This window comes from Silene latifolia, unplaced genomic scaffold (genome assembly GCF_048544455.1).
Source record: "Silene latifolia isolate original U9 population unplaced genomic scaffold, ASM4854445v1 scaffold_311, whole genome shotgun sequence".
Taxonomy (NCBI): Eukaryota; Viridiplantae; Streptophyta; class Magnoliopsida; order Caryophyllales; family Caryophyllaceae; genus Silene; species Silene latifolia.
This window is the reverse complement of record NW_027413247.1, coordinates 65,469-78,371: the sequence shown is the minus strand read 5'-3', so window position 1 is coordinate 78,371 and position 12,903 is coordinate 65,469.

The window sequence follows — 12,903 nt, the reverse complement described above, 5'->3', positions numbered from 1 at the left end:
CTACAATTTGCTTTAATGGTTAAGTTAATTTACTAGTAGTTTAATTGGACCCACTTAACACAACCACTATTTTTCTACGTCATTGCTCATTCATGGACGCATTTTACTCATTCACGGACTTTTTTTCATTTGTTTTCCATACCTTACCCTTTCCCCAAAAACAAAAAACAAACCCTCTCTCATTCTCCTTCTCACAAAATTAATCAAATCCGTCGGATTAATCAAACATTGTACGTTAGTTCTCATGTCGATCAAGTAATAATTCTAATTTATTTAATTTATTAATGAAATTAGGGTTTGTAAAAATAGTTGTCAATTGAATACCATTAAACTGCCTTTCCCCAATATTGTTTCTACAAAAGTCTAGAGAAATCTTCGATCTCCCATCAGCGGCAACACGGACTTGTGCATACTCTAATGGGTAATGACATAACATTATAGGTATCATATGGAAAGGTAAAATCCACAGAGGTGATTCCTTCATCTTGGTACCATGTAGTTCCAGTAAGGTAAATGGCTGCATTACTGCATATAAGCAAAATGATGCGTGACAACTTCATGTTAGATGCGTGAATTTATGGGTGGCTATATACCATTAATTACACATTTACACCACATTAATCGTGTTAGACAGTCTCGTTTAAGTAATTGGGTCAGTAGGAATGGTCTATTGGTCATTTCCCATTTCAGACAGTTAAATGCGTGACAATTTCATGAATCGCCGACTTGGTGGTGGCGGGGTGGTCCGGTGGTGTTCTGCATGTGTCGCTGTCAGCAAAACTGTCAGGAAACGTTTCTGACGAGGTTGTGGGAGGAGGATCAGCTGGTGGCGCAGGGGAGGCGGTGGTGAGTGTGGTGCATGGTGGCTAGATGGTGGGGATTGAAGGGTTACGGTGAGGGTTGTTCTAATTCAATTATTTACAAAAGAGTAATGAAACAATTAAAATGAAGGGTACAAATGAAGGGTACAATGGTCATTTACGTACATAAAAGAGTAAAACTCGTCCATGAATGAGCACAACCCTTTTTCTATTAGTTAGATTTATTCTTGTAGGACCATTTGAGCTATTAGCTTCATGGAGCTACTAGCTCAATTTAAGCTAGTTGATGTGGAGTGCTCTAATAGTTAAGCAAGTAGCTTGAAATCTTTTTTATTTGCAAACAAGTCCTTTTAGGTAATCATTGGAGATGCTCTTATCGTCTCCACGACTTGTCATGTAGTACTCGTATAGTCGTATCTTACACATTAAACATCCGAATAAATTCATCTATGTTAAGAATTCCATGCTCACTATATTTTGGCTGCCAAAATCCCAACGGAATACTTCCTCCGTTTTTATATAATATACCCATTTATTGAATATATGTGTAACACCCCCTCATACCAAGGTACCTTACCAGGACCACCCAAGTATGAAAGACTGTTACCATCTCGGTTGCCCGAGGTTAGTACATATCAAAAGCGTCTGAACTGAGCACATTTATTAAAGTAATGTAGAAGACAAAGCTTACAATATCCAAATCCAAATATTGTCTAAAGAATACAACTTCAAAGTCTTAATAATAAAAGGAAACTCGCTAAGACTCGATAAAGGATGCTATGACTCGTGGTGGCAATTCTCCCAATGAAATCCCCAAGCTCTCACTAGCAAAACTCGTCAAGCCCGCTCACCATCCCCGAATGGATCACCGCAGATTACACAAACAACAACGGGGTCGATTATGCAACAACAAGACAAACAAATGCAATACACGTCCGATCATCGTCAACTCCCAATCACCCCGTCTCACACAAGAATCGACTACACACTAAAGTGTGTAGCCCCGCCAGATTACCCATCGCAACAGTAATCATCGCCGCCGATGGGTGACCGCAGCCGATCCCACCTAGTCCAGCTCCTCAACGAGCGACAATAATCCCCGTCCCTTAATGTGCACATCCCCTCCCGTGGCGGGTTCCACGGAGGGCGAACTAGGGTGTGAAGCCACTCCCGCAAGTGACTCCACCACAATCCCAAACACATGACATTACCGTCATCTCAATCCCCTCACACCAACACTGTCACAACAATCTCCATATAACGATGATCAATAGACAACGATAAATACAACAACATGTCATGTAAAGCACAACAACCGAGTAGGAAACCCTACCTTAGCAATCACAAAGAAGATGCAAGCACGGACAATCAAAAAGGCTCCTCTACGAAGTCTTCTCCTATACAATGATCACACAATACAATTACACTTTGTACAGCTTCCCGACATTCCCTTCCCATATAAATGTACAAAGAACCCAAAAGATACAAGAATTACAAAGGTAGGACTTACCAACAAAGCAACAAGAACTTATACGGAAGAATCACCGCGAATTATCGACACAAGGATGCTACGAAATGCTCAAAGAGATGATTAGGGAATGATTTGGGTTAGGATTAGGGCACGTAGAATGTTAACGCAGAAAAGTGAAATTAGAAACCGACGCGGAATTATAAAATACCCTAATCATTCCTTAATCAAACCGTCGAAATATAACCTCGCCAAACCGGACACTCGGTCGAGTGTGACGACACTCGGCCGAGTGGCCTACACTCGGTCGAGTATTCACTATACTCGCCGAGTGTTCCTCTCAGCAAAACGAAATAACTCACACAAAGAGCACTACTCGGCCGAGTAGGCTCTACTCGGTCGAGTAGGCTCCAAAGGAAATCCGTAGTGTTACAATCTTTCCCCCTAAAAAGAACTTCGTCCCGAAGTTCACACTCAATTATACACAAACACAACACCACGACACAAGACTCTAACACACACAACACCACGACACAAGACTCTAACACATGAGGCGATTCCAAGGAACTACACAAGCATCACTACAAATTACCCCAAACACATCTCCCGACACGAAACAACCAAAGTAAGGAAGGCACAAAACACTATCGCGACCATCTCCTACCCCCTTAAAAGCCAACGGTTACGTCCCCGTAACCAAACGTATTCGATCAAAAGGTTAGGGAAGCGGTCTCGCATAGCTTCCTCGACTTCCCATGTGGCTTCCTCCACGTTATGGTTAGACCACAGAACTTTGAGTAAGACCGTCTCACCCGTCCGGGTTTTACGAACCTTGCGATCAAGAATCTCTTTTGGAATTTCGGCATATGACAAGGATTCATCAAGTTCGATGTTCTCCATCTCAAGAATGTGCGACGGATCACTCACATATTTCCGGAGTTGAGACACATGAAAAACATTGTGAACTCTATCCAAAGCTGGTGGTAAAGCTAACCTGTAGGCTACCTCGCCAACACGGTCCAGAATTTCATAAGGACCTATAAACTTTTGGCTTAGCTTACCCTTTTTCCCAAACCTCATAACACCTCGCATAGGTGACACTTTCAAAAGCACCTTGTCACCTACCGCGAACTCAATGTCCCTGCGGTGTAAGTCGGCGTAGCTCTTTTGACGATCTTGAGCTGCTCTCATCTTTTGGCGGATCAACTGGATTTGCTCAACCATATCCCGAACCAACCGTGGTCCTAGAACCACTGTCTCGGAACTATCATCCCAACAAACTGGACTTCGGCATTTCCAGCCATACAAAGCTTCAAAAGGTGCCATCCCAATGCTTGTATGATAACTATTATTGTATGAAAACTCGATCAAATCAAGTCTGTCTTCCCAATCGCCTCCAAAGTCCATAACACATGCCCTTAGCATGTCTTCTAAGGTCTTGATGGTCCGTTCTGTTTGACCATCGGTTCTTGGATGAAAAGTCAGACTCATCTTCACGTTGTGCCCATCAACTCTTGCAGTTCTTGCCAAAACTTTGATATGAACCTCGCATCACGATCGGAAACAATATCTTTCGAATTCCATGTAACCGAACCACATGTTTTCTCAGTAGCCCAAAGCCACCGCATCTTAGACCAAGTATCTTTCATTGGAACAAAATGGGCTGACTTGGTTAGCCGATCAACAATCACCCAAATCATGTTGTTACCTTGTTGTGACCTAGGTAACCCCACAATGAAGTCCATAGAGATCGACTCCCATTTCCACTCGGGCACTGTCAGGGACTGAATCTTACCTTGAGGTCTCCTTTGTTCACCTTTGACCCTTTGGCAAGTCAAACATCTAGCCACAAACTCAGCTACCTCCCTCTTCATGTTCGGCCACCAAAAAGTCTTCTTAAGGTCTCTGTAAAGCTTGTCACCACCCGGGTGAACCGAATAAGGAGTGCAATGAGCCTCAGACAAGATCATTCTCCTTAACTCTGCATCGTCAGGAACACACCATCTCCCATCAAAACGAACACTCCCATCTGGATGTATAGAGAACCTAGATGCTGCTCCGCTCTCTACCGCTGACTTCCACTCCTGGATTTTAGGATCAAGCTCTTGCTTCCCTTTGATGTTTTCATACAACTCTGGCTCGATCGTCAAATCCCCGATGGTATTCCCCTCTCGAATCATAAAGATTCCCAATTTAGACATCTCCTCTCTCAACTTCAGCAAGGACATAGCTGTGCATAGCGAATGAACGCTCTTCCTACTCAAGGCATCTGCAACAACATTAGCTTTACCCTCGTGATAGATGATCTCCATATCATAATCTCCAATCAGCTCCATCCACCGCCTCTGTCGCATGTTAAGCTCCTTCTGAGTGTAGATATACTTTAGACTCTTATGATCAGAGAACACCTTAAAAGTTGCGCCGTAAAGGTAGTGTCTCCAAATCTTAAGTGCGAACACAACTGCACCCAGCTCCAAATCATGAGTAGGGTAGTTTTCCTCATATTGCTTCAACTGCCTCGAAGCATAAGCTATTACTCTCCCTCCCTGCATCAAGACACAACCAAGACCGTTCTTTGAAGCGTCGGTATACACCTCAAAGTTCTCACAACCCTCCTCGGCAAGGCTAGGATAAGAGCCGTGGTCAAGCGTTCTTTTAGGGTCCAAACGCCTTTTCACAACTCTCATCCCAAACAAATCTGACTTCTTTCCTCATCAAGGATGTCATAGGCCGTGCTATAGTAGAGAAATCTTTCACAAATCTCCTGTAGTAGCCGGCAAGGCCTAAGAAACTCCGAATCTCAAGAACATTCTTCTACGCGATTCCCACTTGGTAACGGCCTCAATCTTACTAGGATCCACAGATACCCCTTTCTTGGATATTACATGGCCTAGAAAAGCCACTTCCTCTAACCAGAACTCACACTTGGATAACTTGGCATAGAGCTGATTTTCCCTCAAAGTTTGCAAAACTATCCTCAAGTGCTCTTCGTGCTCTTCTTTAGACTTGGAATATACTAGGATATCGTCGATGAAAACGACCACAAACTTATCCAAAAACGGTGTGAAGATCCGGTTCATCAAATCCATAAAAGCTGCTGGCGCATTGGTCAACCCAAAAGGCATCACTACATACTCGTAGTGACCATAGCGAGATCGAATGTTTGTTTTAGGAATATCTTCGTCTGCTATCCTCACCGATGATACCCCGACCTCGCATCAATCTTAGAGAACACACCCGGCTCCACTAAGCCGATCGAACAAATCATCAATTCTCGAACGGATATCGGTTCTTCACCGTAACCCGATTGAGCTCTCTGTAGTCAATGCACAATCTCATACTCCCATCTTTCTTCTTTACGAAAAGAACTGGAGCTCCCCACGGTGACACGCTAGGCCTGATGTAACCCTTGTCTAACAACTCATGTAACTGCTTCTTCAACTCAGCCAACTCCTTAGGTGCCATACGATAAGGTGCTTTAGATATAGGACTGTTCCGCTTAAGCTCCACGCTAAAATCGACATCCCTCTTGGGAGGCAAACTCGTATCTCCTCAGAAATACATCTTCAAATTCGTTCACCACGGAAATCTCGTGAAGTTGTCGGCGGCTCTACTCGATGATCTCTCACATGATGAGGATTAAGGGACACTTCTTCCTTAAACATGACTTTAAAGTCATAACCGCTATAAACCTACACTTAGGCTTTACCACAAACCCTCTATAGGACACTTTAACACCCTTGGGACTCTTTAAAGACACTCTCTTCTCGTCTACAATCTATCCCGGCATCATACCTACCCACCACCCATCCCGACAATCACCTCAAACCCATCCTTAGGAAACTCTAACAAAGGTTTCTTGGTAAATCTACCCCTCCAATCACCATAGATATACCCTTATATAACTTGAGACACGACACGGACTCCCCCGAAGGTATGAACACATCATCTTTTACAACCTCAAACTTGCCCAAACCCATAGACACCGCATGACTCTTAGACACAAAAGAATGTGTAGCCCCTGAATCAAACAAAACAAAAGACGGTACATTATTAACAAGAAAGGTACCGGTAACTACATGAGCATCATCCCGTGCTTCCTGCTTATCCATCATGAAGAGCTTTCCACTATTCTTCTGTCCTCCACCACCCGAATCAAGCATTGGAGGTACTAGGCTTAGCCGCCGAATCCGGGTGACACCGTTATTCAGCGCGCGATAAGATCCACCACTACCGCGGTTGTAACCGCCCGGTTACCCCGTCCACCTCTCAAGTTGCCCCATGCACTCCCGGTCGGCTACTAGCAAAACTCGAGTCGGCCCCCGAGAAAATTTCCCGATCGAGCTCCCGAACCATTGCTTACGGGCTTGTAGCTCGTGCATTCCCGCCTTTGTGGCCTATACCACCACAATTGAAACACGTAAGGTTGGTGTTGTCACTCACACCCGACCCCGTTCTTTCCCCAACCACGAGAACCTCCAGAGAAACCCACTCCACTAGAGAAAGCTTTAGCATGGTTGAAATTCCCTTTCTTGTTGGTTGGTGATTGTTATTCCCACTATCGGCCTTCCTCTTTTCTAGCAGATCCTCTCCTCAATCTCCCTTGAGAGATCCACCATTCTCTCGCTTGACCCGCTCTCGGATACACTTCCTTGAGGTCGAGTAGCAACCCCACTGCATACGACTCACGATCTTGGCGACAAGCCCTCTCAAATCGGAGGGCCAAACCTTTCTCGTCCGAGCCGCAAATCTTCCACATAACGAGATAGCTCCACAAATCGATGATAGTAATCGATGACTGTCATCTCCTCGGACATAGTGAAAGATTCAAAGTCGGATCTCATCTTGTGTGGATATGCTCGCACAAATCGCTCTCTCATAGCGCTCTTCAACCTGCACCACTTAATAGCCCCTTCCTCCCCGGTAGTAAGCTCTAGCATCATCCTTGACGTTCTGCCACCAAACCGCAGCTTCTCCTCTTAGGTAATAGACAACCTGTTCAACAATCATATCCTCGGGGCACTTAACCATTTCCATGAGAGCTTCTATCTCACGGTGCCACTTCTCGAGCAGCTTTGGTTCGCCTACCCCGTCATACGTGGGGAGGGTGGAAACGAGCGATGTTGATGCTAAGTCGGGGTTGCATCCACATTTCTCTCGTTTCCTTTTCCCACATTTTTGAGAGCCTCAAGGAGAGCCTCTTGTTGCTCAATCATGCGAGCAACCTCGTCAACGGACATCTCCGAAGCTTGGATCTCGTGCGGAGTTCTTTTGGGCGGCATTTTGAGCTGATAAGAAAGAAAGAAACGTAAACAAATGCTCAAAATTTAACCTCCCTCCGCCATAAGAACACTCGGCCGAGTATAAATAACACTCGGTCGAGTAAAGATCACTCGGTCGAGTATCCTCTCGTATACTCGGTCGAGTATCGACTCCAGAGACAAACATCAAAACACAAAAAGGAGCACTCGGTCGAGTATAGCGACACTCGGCCGAGTGGACCATACTCGGTCGAGTGGACCCCATACTCGGTCGAGTTACCATAAACAAGAGCGATTGCTACTTTCCTTCAAACAACACTCGGTCGAGTTCTCTTATGCTCGGCCGAGTACTCAATACTCGGTCGAGTTCCTAACATGCTCGGCCGAGTAACACTATTTACAAAGTTAACACTTTACGATCCCTCTATCATACTCGGATTCTCATAACAATTACGCAAGAACTCAAAAGCCATGTTATAACACCTCGGATGCGATACATATATTACAACTTTAACACCATATTGTAAACATATCAACATCCAATTTATTCATACGCTACATCCAAATAAATCACAAACGTCTCATCAATTACTTCTCCCATCACAACAGTTAAGAATTTCATCACACATATATACAATTATCGACTTTTACTAACATGCATCTTCACATACGGACACATACAAGGCCTAATCCTCATCACACTTTCCCCAAGTTACTGGCTCGAGTTAGTAAGGGCCATTATGCGACTCCGGGACGTCTCCCGAGTCTTTGCGGTAGCTCCAAACTACTCTCCCCAGGTTCATTTTAGTTAGACTCCCTAGGTTCATTAAATTCATTTGTTTAGGTGCCGGAATCTTCGGCTCTGATACCACTTTGTAACACCCCTCATACCAAGGTACCTTACCAGACCACCCAAGTATGAAAGATCATACCATCTCGGTTGCCCGAGGTTAGTACATATCAAAAGCGTCTGAACTGAGCACATTTATTAAAGTAATGTAGAAGACAAAGCTTACAATATCCAAATCCAAATATTGTCTAAAGAATACAACTTCAAAGTCTTAATAATAAAAGGAAACTCGCTAAGACTCGCATGACGGTGATGCTATGACTCGTGGTGGCAATTCTCCCAATGAAATCCCCAAGCTCTCACTAGCAAAACCTCGTCAAGCCCGCTCACCATCCCCGAATGGATCACCGCAGATTACACAAACAACAACGGGTCGATATGCAACAACAAGACAAACAAATGCAATACACGTCCGATCATCGTCAACTCCCAATCACCCCGTCTCACACAAGAATCGACTACACACTAAAGTGTGTAGCCCCGCCAGATTACCCATCGCAACAGGTAATCCTCGCCGCCGTGGGTGACCGCAGCCGATCCCACCTAGTCCACTCCTCCTCAACGAGCGACAATAATCCCCGTCCCTTAATGTGCACATCCCCTCCCGTGGCGGGTTCCACGGAGGGCGAACTAGGGTGTGAAGCCACTCCCGCAAGTGACTCCACCACAATCCCAAACACATGACATTACCGTCATCTCAATCCCCTCACACCAACACTGTCACAACAATCTCCATATAACGATGATCAATAGACAACGATAAATACAACAACATGTCATGTAAAGCACAACAACCGAGTAGGAAACCCTACCTTAGCAATCACAAAGAGATGCAAGCACGGACAATCAAAAAGGCTCCTCTACGAAGTCTTCTCCTATACAATGATCACACAATACAATTACACTTTGTACAGTTCCCGACATTCCCTTCCCATATAAATGTACAGTAACCCAAAAGATACAGTAATTACAAAGGTAGGACTTACCAACAAAGCAACAAGAACTTATACGGAAGAATCACCGCGAATTATCGACACAAGGATGCTACGAAATGCTCAAAGAGATGATTAGGGAATGATTTGGGTTAGGATTAGGGCACGTAGAATGTTAACGCTGTGAAAAGTGAAATTAGAAACCGACGCGGAATTATAAAATACCCTAATCATTCCTTAATCAAACCGTCGAAATATAACCTCGCCAAACCGGACACTCGGTCGAGTGTGACGACACTCGGCCGAGTGGCCTACACTCGGTCGAGTATTCACTATACTCGGCCGAGTGTTCCTCGGCAGAAACGAAATAACTCACACAAAGAGCACTACTCGGCCGAGTAGGCTCTACTCGGTCGAGTAGGCTCCAAAGGAAATCCGTAGTGTTACAATATGAGTGAAGTATTTTAATAAAATGGGTACATCATATGAAAATGGAGGAAATAATATCGAAGTCCTAATATATAGGTAGGACAATGAGTTGTGAGTTATACTAGTAGTAAGTAGGGGTGTTCATTCGCGGTTCGGTTCACCGAACCTCTAATTTAATTCGGTTCGCACACGGTTCGGTTCGGCAAAACTCCGAACCTAAATCGCACCGTTAGAAACGGTTATAAACGGTTCGGTTAACCACTTTAAACGGTTATTAGCGGTTCGGTTACCGGTTAACTGATAATCGTTCTATATTACTTTTTTTTTCAGTTTTCGTTAATTTTTTCTAATAGTTTAATTAAATTTTCATTATATTTTATACCCAACAATAAAGTTAATAAGCTAAACTTTAGCATTAATCAATTTAAGAAATTTTAAATCTGGATACACTAAGAAAATTAAATGAAAAAACAGTTTTTTATATAATATTTTAATTTTTTGCTTACTTTTTTTTGAAACGGTTCGGTTCGCGGTTAACCGGTTATCTAAAATTGCAAACCTTAACCGAACCTTTTCCATAATAAAGTTAACGGTTCGGTTCAAAGAACCGCTTTGTCGAAACGGTTCGGTTAATCGAACCTTAAAAATGGACGGTTTTTCGGTTTTGGGATTCGATTATTGCGGTTCGGTTTATTTTGAACACCCCTGATTTCAACCAAATTGGATTAACTTGATGCATCTGAAATCAAACCCCACAAACGAACCCCATGTTGGCCCCTAAATCCCTAATCCACAACTTGTATTGGACTTGATTGTGTAGACTAGTTTTATTTCGTGCAATTCCTCTGTTCTGCTGGATTCCCAAATGGGCCTTTTATTTAATTCTCCGTGACCCCAGTCGGACCGGGACGGACGAGCCGAGAGTACGGGCCTGACAATTTGGGCATACGCAACCTGTATAGCCGATGGGTTAATACTTATAATATACACCCATATAGCTAAATAACTCAACAATGTTTTTTTTTTCCGGAAAATTCACGTGATACCCTCGAGGCTCGAACTTTGTCATTTTGCACGTCGTATCCAACACTTTTTAAATTTGTGTACATGATACCCTTCATATTTGATTTTCATGCACAACATGACCTTTTTGTCGCAATAAAAAAAACTAAATTGCGCATCATTCATAGACCGAAATTCAGAATCGGCCAATTTTTTTTCCCAAAATGATTATCTTGTCATAATCTACGATTTGGGAAAAAATAAATTGTAGACTGACATTTTATAGGGTTTTTTTTAACGAAAATCTCAAATCAACCATATCTTCAATCTTAAATTTCCGAATGACCATTTTTGTTTTATCAATTTATAGATCTCGAAGAGGTAAACAATTTGAAAAGAAAAATTAGTCAATTCCGATTTCTGGTTTATGATTTATGCTCAATTAAAAATTTTAAGAACAATAAAAAGGGCACGTTGTGCTTGAAAATCAAATCTCAAGAATATCTTGTATGTGCACAAACTTAAAAAGTTAGATACCACGTGTAAAATGTCAAAGTTCGAGGGTACTACGTGAATTTTCCGTTTTTTTTTTACAGCCGTAAAGAAAGGAGTTTACATTCTCATGACCCGCTTAGCAAGGACGTGAGCCACCCTATTTTGGTCTCTAGGTACAAAACTAAAACATAAACCATGAAAAGCGGAAAATAAAAGTGAAATGTCGTCCATGATTCCTTTCACCATGTGGTGCACCGTCTCGCTCCCCGTAGCCGACACAACACTTTCGGACAATCCGTTGCGATGTCGAGATAAAGAAAACTCTGAACTTTTGCCCATTCCAAGACATGTCGGATCCCAAGCGCTTCAATTTGGAGAGCCGATTCCGCCCTAATCCTTCACACACACACACACACACACACACACACACACACACACACACACACACACACACACACACACACACACACACACACCTCTCAAAGATCACTAACCAATGAAAGCACCGTAAGTCCGTATCCATCCCGCGTCGATCGGGTATTTGATCCAAAGTGCTAGTTCGGATCGGATATCCAAATTAGAAATCCTGAAGTTAGATATCCAATATCCAAACCAAATGTCTCGGATATCCAATGTTCGGGTATCCAGAATAATTGGATCGGATGCGGATATCCATACTTTTGAATTTACTTTAAAATTAAGTTTGAAACACGATTATATTCATAGTTTTACATGATTATTTTCTTTCGTATTCTTATTCCAATGTTCTCGCTAAAAATTGAAGTACCACCTAGATATTTCACTAATATTTTAAACATTAATTAAGTTTTTGTATCAAATAAAATTTTATTGTCTCGAAATTATACTAGAAAACTATAGTTTCGGATCAGAACGGATATCCAAATGTTTTAATTCTAATATCCATATCCAAACCAAAACCAAAGATTTCGGATCAGATATCCAAACCAAACTTAACTTTCGGATCGGATATCCAAAAATTCGGATCGGATTCGGATCAGATACGGGATCAGTTTGGATAATCGAATTTTTTGCTCAGCCCTACCACCTTCACCCTTATGGCTCGACAATAATCTGGGCCCTCAATCACATAAAAAGGGTGCCCGTCCCAACACATTCTTTTTACAATAGTTCCATCCTCCATACCCCATTTCTTCACCCCCTCACCACCCAACACATTCTTTTTACAATCTAAGGCTTTTTGTGCCATGTCCATAGTATGTATCCACATGTTAAGGAACCATTGTGGGCAAAAAGTCTCGCCCTTAAAGCGTATATGGTTCCTTAACAACCATATACACCAAAGCGTTATAAATTACAATGAATCGTAACATCTTACTTTCAGCCTCCTCAAGTGTCCCAAAATAATTTATTCAATTAACTCAACAATGTTTTGAAGATCAAAATAATCGTATTTTTTTTTTACCGCCGGAATAATCACCAGATAAATACAACATACAACTATAATATTAAGACTAATTTGAACAGATGGGTTATTCGTAATATTTTTATATGTAGATAACTTAACGTTGACCACACCTAATAAATTTTGTGGCGGGTTAGGGTTATTCGGAATAACTCAAGAAACATAACGAATAACGAAAGGTGATATGCGACACCAAATACC